Below are 12,967 nucleotides of genomic sequence, written 5' to 3' on the forward strand. Positions count from 1 at the left end.
TTTATACAATTATCTTGCTGCACAAGAAAAATCAAATCAAACAGGAAAAAATGAGAAACAAAACAAAATGCAAGCAAACAACACCAAAAAGAATGAAAATGTTATGTTGTAAACCACACTCAGTTCCCACAATCCTCTCTCTGGGTATAGATGGCCCTCTTCATCACAACATCACTGGAAAGGGCCTGAAGCAACAGATCCAGTTTTACACTATACACACACACACACACACACACACACTTTGCATTCAGGAATATCATGAGATTCCTTTATGGTGAAAAAGAGGGAGATAAAGAGAATAAAATTATCAGACATATTTTGACCATTATTGCAAATAGATATTGCCTTCTTCTGGACATATCTGATCATCCTAGGAGAGACAAATGCGATCAATATTAAAAGCTTTCATTTGGATGAATAACATTTCATCCAAGAGAATTTCTCATTTTTATTGTGCAAAGAGGACTGACTGACTTCCTCAATGGGAGTGATTCTCTGGGTGGAAAATTACCTCATTGATATACCTTAACAATTCCTCTAAACTTAAAGTAGTTATGGAGCACTGAGATTCAAAGCTGAGAAGAGCCTCTAAATGGCACTTGAACCACATAATGACATTGACCTCATCCATATTTCACCAAAGGCTTCCTTTCCTCCTACTTACCTCTGTTATTAATAGATCAAGGGACAATATGCATTGTCCTTCATATTGATCCAGAATTCATGAATCATGTGTGAATTAGAAGGAATGGGCTTATCTAGACCCCAACTTCTTAAATTATAAGTTGTGACTTGATATGGGGGTCTCAGAATTGAATGTAGGGATTATAAAATCATTATTATCAGTAAATGTTTGATTTGTATATTTGTTGTATATCTAGAATCATGTAAAAATTTCTCAGGTGAAAAGGGGTAGTGAGTAAAAAAAATTAGGAAGCTCTGATCTAGACAAACAACTTAATTTACACATAGGGAAACTGAGGAAGGAGGTTAGTAAGCAAGAGAGTAGTGAAAAGGGGTAGTGAGTAAAAAAAATTTAGGAAGCTCTGATCTAGACAAACAACTTAATTTACACATAGGGAAACTGAGGAAGGAGGTTAGTAAGCAAGAGAGTTATTTTGGATGTTGTGATTCTACACTTGATATTCTTTCTTTTTTTTTTTTTTCCCCCTGAGGCTGGAGTTAAATGACTTGCCCAGGGTCACACAGCTAGGAAGTGCTAAGTGTCTGAGACCAGATTTGAACTCAGGTCCTCCTGAATTCAGGGCTGGTGCTCTATCCACTGCGCCACCTAGCTGCCCCTTGATATTCTTTCAATATTGCTATGTTGCTTCCTATCACAGCCTGACCATGTCTAAATTAAGTTCCAGAAGTAAGCAACTTTCAATCCTGACAATTGGCCAGAAGTAGCCTACCCAGTAGTAGAGCTGATAGGGAAGACCCAATGTCTCCGATTAGTAAGTAGATCAGTGAAGATATGGTTGGAAGGTCCCACTGTGTAGCTGTGCTTTCAGAGCTGAAGGAATATCAAACCACCTAGTAATGGAGCATAGAGAATGAGACCATAAAATGATTTTTACACTGATTTTTTTTTCATCAAAACATTTTAGGACCTTAGTTTTTTTGGTTGCTGATATCTTCAAAGTGAGCAAGTCATGAATTTTTGTTCTTAATTATGACATTCACAATATTGGTACAATGGATAGAGGGCTATACCGGGAGTCACCAAGACCTGAGTGTTCAGATCTGACCTCTGGGATTTATTATGGGCCTCTCTGTGGATCATCTACTAGATATCTCTTGCAGTTTCCTCATCTATATCTCAGGATATAATATTGTAAAGTGCACTTTGTTATGTTCTTGCTATGTACTCTTATCATTAGGGTTATTTAGGAGAGCACGGAAAGGAAAGCGTTAGTAATCACTGCATGTTATCCTAAACTTTTGAAGAGTAGCTTATACTCCACCAAGCTCATTTTTAGTTTTGATAGGGGTTGCAGGACTGATAATGAAGGAAAATGCTTCAGAAACAGAATGCCTGGATTTCAGAAAAGCATTTGGCAAAGCCTTTGGTTTTCCTTTAGACAAGAGAGAGAGAGAGAGATGTGGAGTAAATGATGGTACTATTAGGTAGAGCTGGAATTGGCCAAACCACAGGATCCAATGGAGTTGGGATAAATGGATGGCAGGCAGCCTGGAAAGAGAACTTGAGAGGAGAGCTGTGATCCATCAATCAATCAACAAGCATTCATTAAATGTCTATGATTTTCCAGGTACTACGCTGGATGTAAGGGAACACACATACAAAGAATGAAAGAATTGGAACTTATGGGGTTATATTTATTCAAGGAGATAAGTAGGACATGCATAAGCATATGTAAAATAAATATACATATAATAAACATAAAGTAATAAATTACAATGTAGTTTGTGATGTAGAATACAGTCTGTTGGGGAATTCTGGAGAGGAATCACATGCCTTAGCTGATTTTTGTAAGAAAAAAAAAAGGATTCTATGAGGTAGAAATGAGTAGGAAGTATATAGATATAGAGATGCATGTGAGGAGCAGAAAGAAGGTCCATTTGAGTAGATTATTGAATACAGGAGGGAGAAGACTATAGAATACAGATTATAATAATAAACATAAAGTAATAAATTACAATGTAGTTTGTGATGTAGAATACAGTCTGTTGGGAAATTCTGGAGAGGAATCACATGCCTTAGCTGATTTTTGTAAGAAAAAAAAAAGGATTCTATGAGGTAGAAATGAGTAGGAAGTATATAGATATAGAGATGCATGTAAGGAGCAAAAAGAAGGTCCATTTGAGTAGATTACAGAATACAGGAGGGAGAAGACTATCAATTGAGATTGGAAAGATGGCTTGGAGTCAAATTGTGAAGGTCTTCAAAAGCTTAAAAAAGTTGGAAGTAGGGTAACTCCCACCCCCCACTGCAGCAGCAAGAGCAGGAGTTGTAAAGTGACCGATTGGGAGACTGTAGAAATAATCTACATCAGTGGTGATTGGAATCTGAGCTAAGATGATTGCTATATGCAGGGAGACAAGGAAGGACTGAGAAGTGAAAGAATTTGTGAAGGTTGAAAAGGCAGATTTGTCAGTTGATTTGATTTTTGCAGAGAGCAAGAGGAAAGAGTCCAGAGATTATGCAATTGAGGCACTAGAAGAATGGTGGTACCATCGACATAAATAGGGAAGCTTGGAAAAGGAGGGATTTGGAGGAAAATAAAGTACACGTTCTGTTTTGGAGCGGTGTGTTTGAGAATTTGTTGGGATATCAGTTTGAAAAATCCATTAAGCAATTGATGATTCAAGATTGAAGCTCAGGGGAGAAACTGGGGCTGGATTTATAGATCTCAGGGCCATATGCATAGAAACGATACTCCAAGGGAGTTAATTAAAACACCAGAAAAATATATAAAAGAAGGAAGAAGGTCCAGGAAAGAGCCACAGTTGAACATAACATGAAAGATGAGGTGTCAAAGGAGAGAGAGAAGAAATTAAATAAGAGACAGGAAAGAATAGAAGAAGAGGATGATGATCAATGTAAAATGCAGCAAATGAGCTAGAAAAGGTAAAGACTGATAGACTTTGAGATTTGTCACATAACGTTGAAGACAGCACCTTCAAATGACTGCTGCTGTCAGAAGCTAGACTGCAAAAAGCTAAAAAATGAGTGACAGTAGAAGAAATAACAGCAGCAAAATATAGACATTTTGCCTCTGGAGTTCAGCTGATCAAAGGAAGGAGAGACAGAGGATGATAACTTGAGGAAATGGTTACAAATAGAAAAGTAAAGATAATCCCTGCTTTCAAGGAGTTTATAATCTAATGGGAGCCATATAAGAGTGTGATGTCAGAGGCAGGGTATTATGATACATAAAATTATAAGAATACTGAATAGGGGAATAAAAGAGCAGAATGACATGTACCATCCAGGAATATTGACAGAGTTGATTTGATTGTGCTCCATAATCCCATAACTGGGGGGAGTGTATGATATCCTTCATCATCTTTTAGCAGTATATGAGGAGAAGAGGCAGATAATAGGATTAATCTAAAACTAAGATTTGACAAGGGACAAGTGGCAATAGAAAAAAGTAGGATTTGTGGATAGATCTTATAGAGTTGAACCAATGGATTATTGGGTGAAGAAAAGAGAGGAATCTAAAGCCAGATCAGGGTTAGTGGTCTTAGAAAAAGTCGAAAGGTAGAGGGATGCCTCAAGGGTAAAAAAGTGACTACTTCCTGGGCCACTATGAGAGGACATGGACACGGACAAGAGAATCATGAGATAGCAAGCATGCCTTGATTTCAATCTCCACCAATGGAGTGAATATCCACATTCATGAAATCATAATTTATTGGAATATTAGATAGATAAATAGATTTTCCTCTACTCATCCATAATGGACACTTGGACTTATACAGTGAGTAAATTTGGAGAAAGAAGGACCATTCTTTCAGTCAAATATAGGGAGGAATGTGGGATCAATTGTCTTCAATGGCACAAAGGGAATTCTTGTTAATGTACAGATTGAGCCAGGTAACTACTGAGGTCCAAGATTCAGTGCCTCCATGAATATTCTGTGCTCAGAATATTAGAATTATTGAAAATATCTTTTTCCATTTCCAGCCACTCCTTCTGCCATGAAATTCTCTGAGCTGCTATGGAAGAAATCATGTGCATGGGTGGAGCTGGAGACATTCTCATGGGCAGGGTGGAGCCAATTTTACTAGAGTTTAAAAACAGATGCCATGATTTCAGTAACTTCACTATGGGAGAGAACTCAGAGAATTAGGAAAATTTCAAATGAATTATCCTGAGTTTTCAGGGTCAAAAAAAACCTGGGGAAACTCGGTCTTCCTCATCAAGACATGCTGGGCAAGGGAGTAAAGCATAATCAGACTTGTTCAGCATCTATCACCCCCCCACCCCCCAAAAAAAAAAAGGATGTAGAGAGGGAAACCCTTTGCCAATCTCAGAACTCTATAAAAATTTGGTTGTTGATGTTTTTGTTGCTATGCAGGTTTGCAAATTGGGCATTTGGGAAGGAAAATATGGGTATTAATCTGAATGTGAAATGCTTCTAGCAAAGCAAAACTTAAAAATAATCATTTATTTAAAGGGGCAGAGTGCTAGATTTGGAGGACCCAACTTTGCCTCTTATTGGCTGTTGAGCATTCAACAGGTCATTTATTCTCTCTGGGCCTCAATTTCCAACTCTAAATCTCAGACCTATGGGTGACCCATTGGTAAATACCCCCTAGCTCCAAATTTGGCATGCTATGACCTTTGGAGGGAAAAGAAATGTTACCTAATGGAATGAACAGAAACCTGGGAATTCAAATATCAGCCTGGGACTGGGGGGGGGTAGGGAGAGGAGATGCTGTCCCTCCTTATCACCTGACTCTGGAGTGGTCACTCATTAGCACTGTGCCTCAATTTTTGAAGTCACCGCTGGAGTAATATTGCTTATCCGACCTCCCTTATATGGAAATAATTTTGAAAAAAGAGCTTTAAGGAGTGCCAAACAAACAGGGAACAGGAGCCACAGCATTGCCTTACTTCCTACAGGAGCCTGTTTCATATATTTGCCTTTATCTTGGGCACGATTGGAGTCAGAGGAATTAGATGGGAATCTTGACTGCCATTTTCCACATGGGAGACCTTGGGAAATCATTGGTCGCCTCTCATCTCCACTTCATCATTTTTACAAAGAGAGACTTGTCCTAAAAGACCTATAAAGACCCTTCCAGATTTAAAAACATTTTTGTCTCAAAAGTTTGGCATGGAGTCAGAGCAGGAGATGATGATGAGTTGCTATCTGTTCCTCAGTCTTCCTCGAGACAAGAATTGCTATTCGAAGACATTTCAATTTTGCCTCCTCCCAAGCTTGCTAGCTACATGCATTAGAGAAGTTACCTGACCTCCCTGGACCTCAGTTTCCTCATCTATAAAATGAGGGGTTGGGCTCGATGGCCTCTGAGGTCCTTCCAACTCTTGGATTCCATTATTCATCATCTAAACATTAAAGTCAGGGAGCGGCTATGGCAACTGGCCAGCCCAAAACCACAGTGACCAATACTGACCTGTCTCTGGTTTTCAGTGATAAATCTGTATTTGAGTTTGGCTAGAGATAAAATCTAATAGAGGAGAGCTAATGAAATGAAAATGCCAGCTCCTTTGTGCTTGCTCGCTGGTACATCCCCAGAGAAGCCGGCTAACCTAGGTCTGATTCTGACCACGTCAAGATTTCTCTCACCACATTCAACCCACTAGCCTCCATAATGGAGCATTCGAGGCCATAAATTTCCTGGGGTGAGAGGGAGTGGGGAGACCACTGCCAACTACAGGGAAGGAAAACCTTGTCTAATTACTGTGTGTCCTTCTACCCAAGCATCTGAGCTCAAGCCAAGATCTGAGAGGCCAGACAATAAAACATCGGGGCCTGAAAACTCAGCAAAAGACAGACCTGTCCAACTTGCATGATCAGAAATATGGTCCTGGTTAAAAAAAAAAAAAAAAAAAAAAACAGGAAAATCACCAATCCACCCAGAGAGCAAGCCTCATCTTCCAGGCTTTGGCATCAGAGGGGAACATTTGGCTTTTCTGGATACCTCTTCAGTATTTTCTCTCAACGTCACAACCACACACAACCACACACACTCACACAAATACACACACACACATTTACACACACATACACACACACTCACACACACAGGCAAACTCATAGGTAGGATTAAGATTTGGGATTAGTAGTGAAGGCAGTTGGGCAATGGTGTCGGTACCCACAGCCAACCTCCTTGGCCCTACTTTTCACTCTTCTTTTCTGGTGTGTTTCCTGTTCCTGCTGCAAATGAAAAGGATTCCTTCATTTACAGTATAAAGATCTGGCAATAGTAACACACTGTTGAGAGTCCTTCAAGGAAAGGAAATCGATGAAGTGGCTGACTTCCATGGATATATTCCAAGATGGCGTCTCGTTGGGCTTTTGGAACTGTTAAGATGTTCCGATTTCCTACAAAACTCCCAGGATATTTCCTGTAAGATATTAATCCCTGGACAGATCCCCAGTTGATAATTATTGGTTTATAGAAAATTTGTTTCCCTCTCCTCTCTTTCCCTCCCTCCTTCCCTCTTTCCCTCCTTTCCTCCTTTTCTCTCTCTCTCTTTTATCTCTCTGTTTGTCTCTCTGTCAATCTCTATCTCTCTGTGTATGTACAGAAGAACAATACAAACACAGAGATTTAGTTAGAATGGGATCTTTAGAAGCATCTAGTCCATACTCTTTATTTTGCAAGTTAAGAAACTGAGGCATGGAATGCTCATGGAATTATAGATTTAGAGCAGAAATAAATCTCACTGAATATTGAGTCCAGCTCCCTCATTTAACACATGAGAAAAGATAATGCCAAAGAAGAGAGAGGACTTTTATGAGCTTGTGCAAGTGACATAGATGGGATCTTTCGGAAAAAGTTTTGGAAAATGAAGAGAGAAATATGGAGAATATGTTCGGATAACCAAGTCCAGAAAGCTCATGTGTACAGAAGTAGTGTTACTACTTTATTAAGTACCTACTATGGGCAAGGAACTGCACTAGACAAAGATGGCCTTTTCTTCTAGAAGCTTATATTCTATTATGGAGGATCCAACGATAGATAGATAGATAGATAGATACCGTGTTTCCCCGATAATAAGACACTGTCTTATTATTTTTTTGGGACTAAAAAACACCAGAGGGCTTATTTTCAGGGGAGGGCTTATTTTATCCTCCATCATGCCCCTTTTATCCTCCATCATGCCCATTTTAGCCTCCATCATGCCCCTTTTATCCTCCATCATGCCCATTTTAGCCTCCATCATGCCCCTTTTAGCCTCCATCATGCCCCCTGAGTGCTTATTTTATTCTCCATCGCTTACTGAACTTACCGAGTTTTTAGATGGTCCTGTCTCAGCTCTACTCCGCGGCGCTGCTCTCAGTAGCGCCAGCAAGCAAATCACCAGGGAAGAAGAGGATGACGTGCTCACTGCTGCAGCTCTGATTGGATGCAGCTCGGAGCGCGACGTGCGTTTCACCCGGGAGGGGAGGGCGGCGCTGCTTACTGAAGGTACCGCTACGCAGCATATAGCGCAGGGGATCACCATGATGACCGTTTTCATAGTAAGTTCGATAGGGCTTATTTTCGAGGGAGGGCTTATTTTAGCGGAATATTAAAGAGTATGTGGGTGTCTTATTTTCAGGATAGGTCTTATTATCGGGGAAACACGGTAGATAGATAGATAGATAAATAGATAGATAGATGGATGATAGACAGGATAGATAGATAGATAGATGATAGATAGATAGATAGATAGATAGATAGATAGATAGATAGACTAGATAGATGGATGATAGACAGGATAGATAGATAGATAGATGATAGATAGATAGATAGATAGATAGATAGATAGATAGATAGATAGATAGATAGATAGATAGACTAGATAGATGGATGATAGACAGGATAGATAGATAGATAGATAGATAGATAGATAGATAGATAGATAGATAGATAGATAGATAGATAGATGATAGACAGGATAGATAGATAGATAGATAGATAGATAGATAGATAGATAGATAGATAGATGCATAGATACATAGATACTTAGATACATAGATATATAGATAGACATAAATTTAAGTTAATAGTTATAGATATGAGAAATTTGTGAGGATTGGGTGGAGGAAAGGAATCCAAGATGAGCCTTGAAAAGACTGATGGATTCCAAGATATGAAATAGAGAAGAGAGAGCATTCCACTAAGTAGGAGGGTTATAGAAAAGGCACAAACATCAAATGAGTGTCATTGAAATGTCATCAATGGGAAACAGCCAACAGACCAAATCATCTGGGACAGAGTGTATCAATGATGTAAAATATTTTTGAAAAGGCAAATTAAAGGCAGATTATAAAATATTTAAATAGCAAATAAATTTCTCTATATTTTTAATAGGAGAATTCAATCAAGGAGAAATTTCTTTTAATCAGCACCTAAGTAATGCAGTGAATAGAGTGCTGAACTTAACTGGAATTAGAGAGATCCAAGTTTACACCTGGCCTCAGACATTTATTAGCTGTGTGACCTTAGATAAGTCATTTACCTATTGTTTGCCTTAGGATATTCATTAGTTAAAAAGGGAATAATAGCACCTATCTCCAAATCAAAAAAAAAAATCAAAGGAAATAATACTTTTGAGCCATTTAGTACAGTGCTTGGCACATAGTAGACACTGTATAAATGCTAGCTATTTTAATAATAGCTATTATTAATCCCAGATACAACATAGGGTCAGTGAGAATTAAAAAGCAGTTTAATTAACATAATCAGACTTCTTTTTTAAAAGGAATATCAGATTGGTACATTCTGAAGAACTGGAAAGAAAAAAATGGAAGTGACGAAACTAATAAGATTATTGCAATAGTTCAAGTGAGAGGTGATAAGAGCTTGGACCTGGTGAGAGATGATAAGGGCTTAGGAGAAGAAATATAAGAGATGTGGTGGAGAAACAACAGAACTTAGATGGAATATGGGAAGGATGGAAAAAAGGAAGAAAATATTTATATCTCACCTACTGTGTGCCAGGTATTGTGATAAGTTCTTTTTAACAATTATTATCTTATTTGATTGCTACAAAAATCCTGCAAAGTAGGTACTGTTATTATCTCATTTTATAATTGAGGAAACAGGTTAAGTGACTTGCCCTGACTTGCCTAAAATCACAAAGCTAAGTATCTGAGGGCCAGATTTGAACTTGGATTTCCCTGATTCCTGGCTCAGCACTCTATCTACTGTACTACCTAGAGCTGACTAACAGAACTTTCTTTGTCATTTAAACCCTTTATAATCTGCCTTTAGTCTGCATTTTCAAGAGTATTTTATATGATCATGCTCTCTGCCCCAGCTGTCTAGTGCTTGTTCCCCAGTTAAGTGATTTACAAAGGGTCACAAAGTTACTAAGTATTTAAGGTAAGATTTGAATTCAGATCTTTTTAGTTTCAGTTTAAAAAGTGTTCTATTCACTGGTCCACTTTGTTGTCTCACCTAGAAGGGAATGAGGAGGAATAGTGAAGAATGAAGAATGACTCCAAGATTATGATTTTTGGTGACTGATGATGGTATGGTTAACTCAATAGAAATGCGAAGAGAAGGGAAAGTTTTGGGGAAAATATATGTTTTATTTTAGATATGTACCTCAAATGCCTATGGGAGTAGGCAATTGGTAATATGGGACTAGATTTCAAGAGAGAGATTTATATATTTGAGAGATGCTTGCAGAGACATTTGAATCCTATGAAGTGTTGATGGTCTGCTGAGATTATCAAGGAGAGAGTAGATAGAGAGAAAAAGGCACAAGATAAAGCCTTGAAGGGAGCTGGTAAGGAGCTGGCCCTTCAGGGACTCTGATGCCTTTTTTCTGGGCAAGGAGTCTATGACTTTCTCCATCACCACTTCATCTCCAGCCAATGATTGATCAGATCTTCCCCTGACCATGTGCTTTCCATCTCCTGTTGCTATGTCATCCATCTGTATTGATACAAGGCAACTCCCACCTGCTACTGCCAATCTGATCTCCCAACAACAATGTGGAAAACCTCCAGTACAAAGAGGAGCTATCATTGCTTTGACTTTAGGCCTCTGATCTCCAACTGTGTCTGTCCCTTCAGGGAAGAAGAGGAGAGTTGATGAGGTTGAATATCCTCCTGTGCTACAACTTCAATTTGCATCTACTTCTGTATTATTTTGTGCCTAATTTCCAAACCTTGGAGGGAAGGAGGCGTGAAAAAAGGTCTCCCAGCTGACCATTTGTCTTTCATCTCACACTAGATTTGTCTCCAGCTTTATTTGGGGAAAGGAGATCAACTTCTGCTCAATGATGAAATCTCATACCTAGTCATACTAAATACATCTGAGAGATTATAAACCTCAATAACTCATCATCCAAACACAATCCCTTGTCCTCCATAGCCAAGTTTTTTATTCCCATCTTTCTCAATTCTTCCATTGCAAAGTTTTAACCAAAGACCACCCAGCTCTTCGGGTATTCTGGTTCCATAGGTGACAAATGTCACTTCATCTTAAATCTTTTCCTCTTCCATTCCTTCCATTTACTGGCTATTACAGCAACCTGGAAACCCCCCATTCCACAACTTCTCTGGTCACTCTTTCCAATTCTGAGTGATTCTTCATTCATTCTTTTCAGTTCATTGAGATGGAGGAGTTGGAAAACTCCTTACTCCCCATCAGCATTTCCAGGTTTTTTTTCTCTTTCTGTAATTCAGTAACCTCTTCTTCTCTGAAGTTCATGCTATTTATCTTTACTATCCAATCAAAATCCTAGTAGTTGTGACAGACTTCCAGGTCATTCTCCTGCCTTGCCAGAGTTCATTTCATAATTCACATTTTTTCTCTGCTCCTCAACTCCTGCCTTCATATTAAGGGATATTAACATATTTACTCTCTTTCAATCACTCTAACTCATTTCCTCAACCTTGTCACTTTCAATGATCTACTCTTCCAATCCATCTTCATCACACACAAAGATGCTTATATTCTTGATCTTGCCATCCCCTACAAGTATACCGCCTCCATATTAAAAATCCTTCCACCATCTGTTAATTTTCCACCTCTCCCTCAGTCTTCCCTCTTTATCCATACAATTTACCTCTGACCCCTTGAATCTTCAATTCTTTTTCCAAATCGTTTCTCCTGCCACTCTCACTAGCCACTCTTTATTCTCCTCATCTTGTCTCCTAGATGCATCAATTCAACTCGATATTGTTCTCTTATCATATCTCAGACTGTACCCTGCCAAGCCTTAGCCTGAGAGGACTCCCACTGTTTGTCAGTTTTGCTCGGGTGACCATGGAGGCAGCTTCTACACTGATGTTCTTGAATGAAGGTGGAGAAATTCATGCACTTATTCTGACTGGATCCACTAGAAATTCATGTTATACAGCCTCAAGTGGATTCTCACTGTTATCTCCTTTATCAACTCACTTTACCACTGTCTTTAAGGGCTCTTCCAAATCTTCTTATAGCTTCTCAATCCTCCCATGGCTTCTCTTCTCTCTATTTTCTTAGCTAAAAACCTTCTTTTATGTTTTCTAGGAAAAAAAAAACAAGAGACCTTTCATTATGAATTCTGTCCTCTTTCCTTTCTCAGTTGCCATCATTCATCATTTTCAGAACTTTCTCCTCCTTTACTATTTATCTTACATGAAGAGGCAGCTAGGAAATACAATGGATAGAGCGCTGACCCTGAAGTCAGGAAAATTTGAGTTTAGATGTGGCCTCTGTCTCTTACTAGCTCTGTGATCCTGGGCAAGTCATTTAACATGATTTGCCTCAGTTTTCACAATCATGAAAATGGGGATAATAACAGCATTTGCGTCCCAAGTTTGTTGTGATGATCAAATGAGGGAATATTTGTTCAGTGCTTAGCACAGGTCTGGAACATAGTAGGTACTTAATAAATGCTTTTCTTCCCTTCCCCTTTCTTACTAAGGTTAATCTCTCATCTTCTCAAGCAATCCCATTTCATCCTGTCTCCTCTAACAGATTACATCTTTGATCATTCCCTTCTCTATCCCTTATTTTCAATCTCTCCCTCTCTACTAATTTTTTTCCTGCTTAGAAATTTGCCTCTCTCTCCTTCCCTGCTAACTGTTGTCCTTTTATCTCTCCCATTTTTTTATGGTTAAGTTCCTTTAAAAGACTATCTACATTGTCTATGATTGTGATGGAATACCATTGGACTATGAGAAATGATGAGTTCGATGCTCTCAGAAAAACCTGGAAAAACTTTCATGAACTGGTCATTCTCCACCAAGGGAGGTGAAATGGGTAGAACTAGGAGAACGTTGTATACCATAACAACAATATTGTAAGACGATCAATT

Source organism: Sminthopsis crassicaudata, chromosome 1 (genome assembly GCF_048593235.1).
Source record: "Sminthopsis crassicaudata isolate SCR6 chromosome 1, ASM4859323v1, whole genome shotgun sequence".
NCBI lineage: Eukaryota > Metazoa > Chordata > Mammalia > Dasyuromorphia > Dasyuridae > Sminthopsis > Sminthopsis crassicaudata.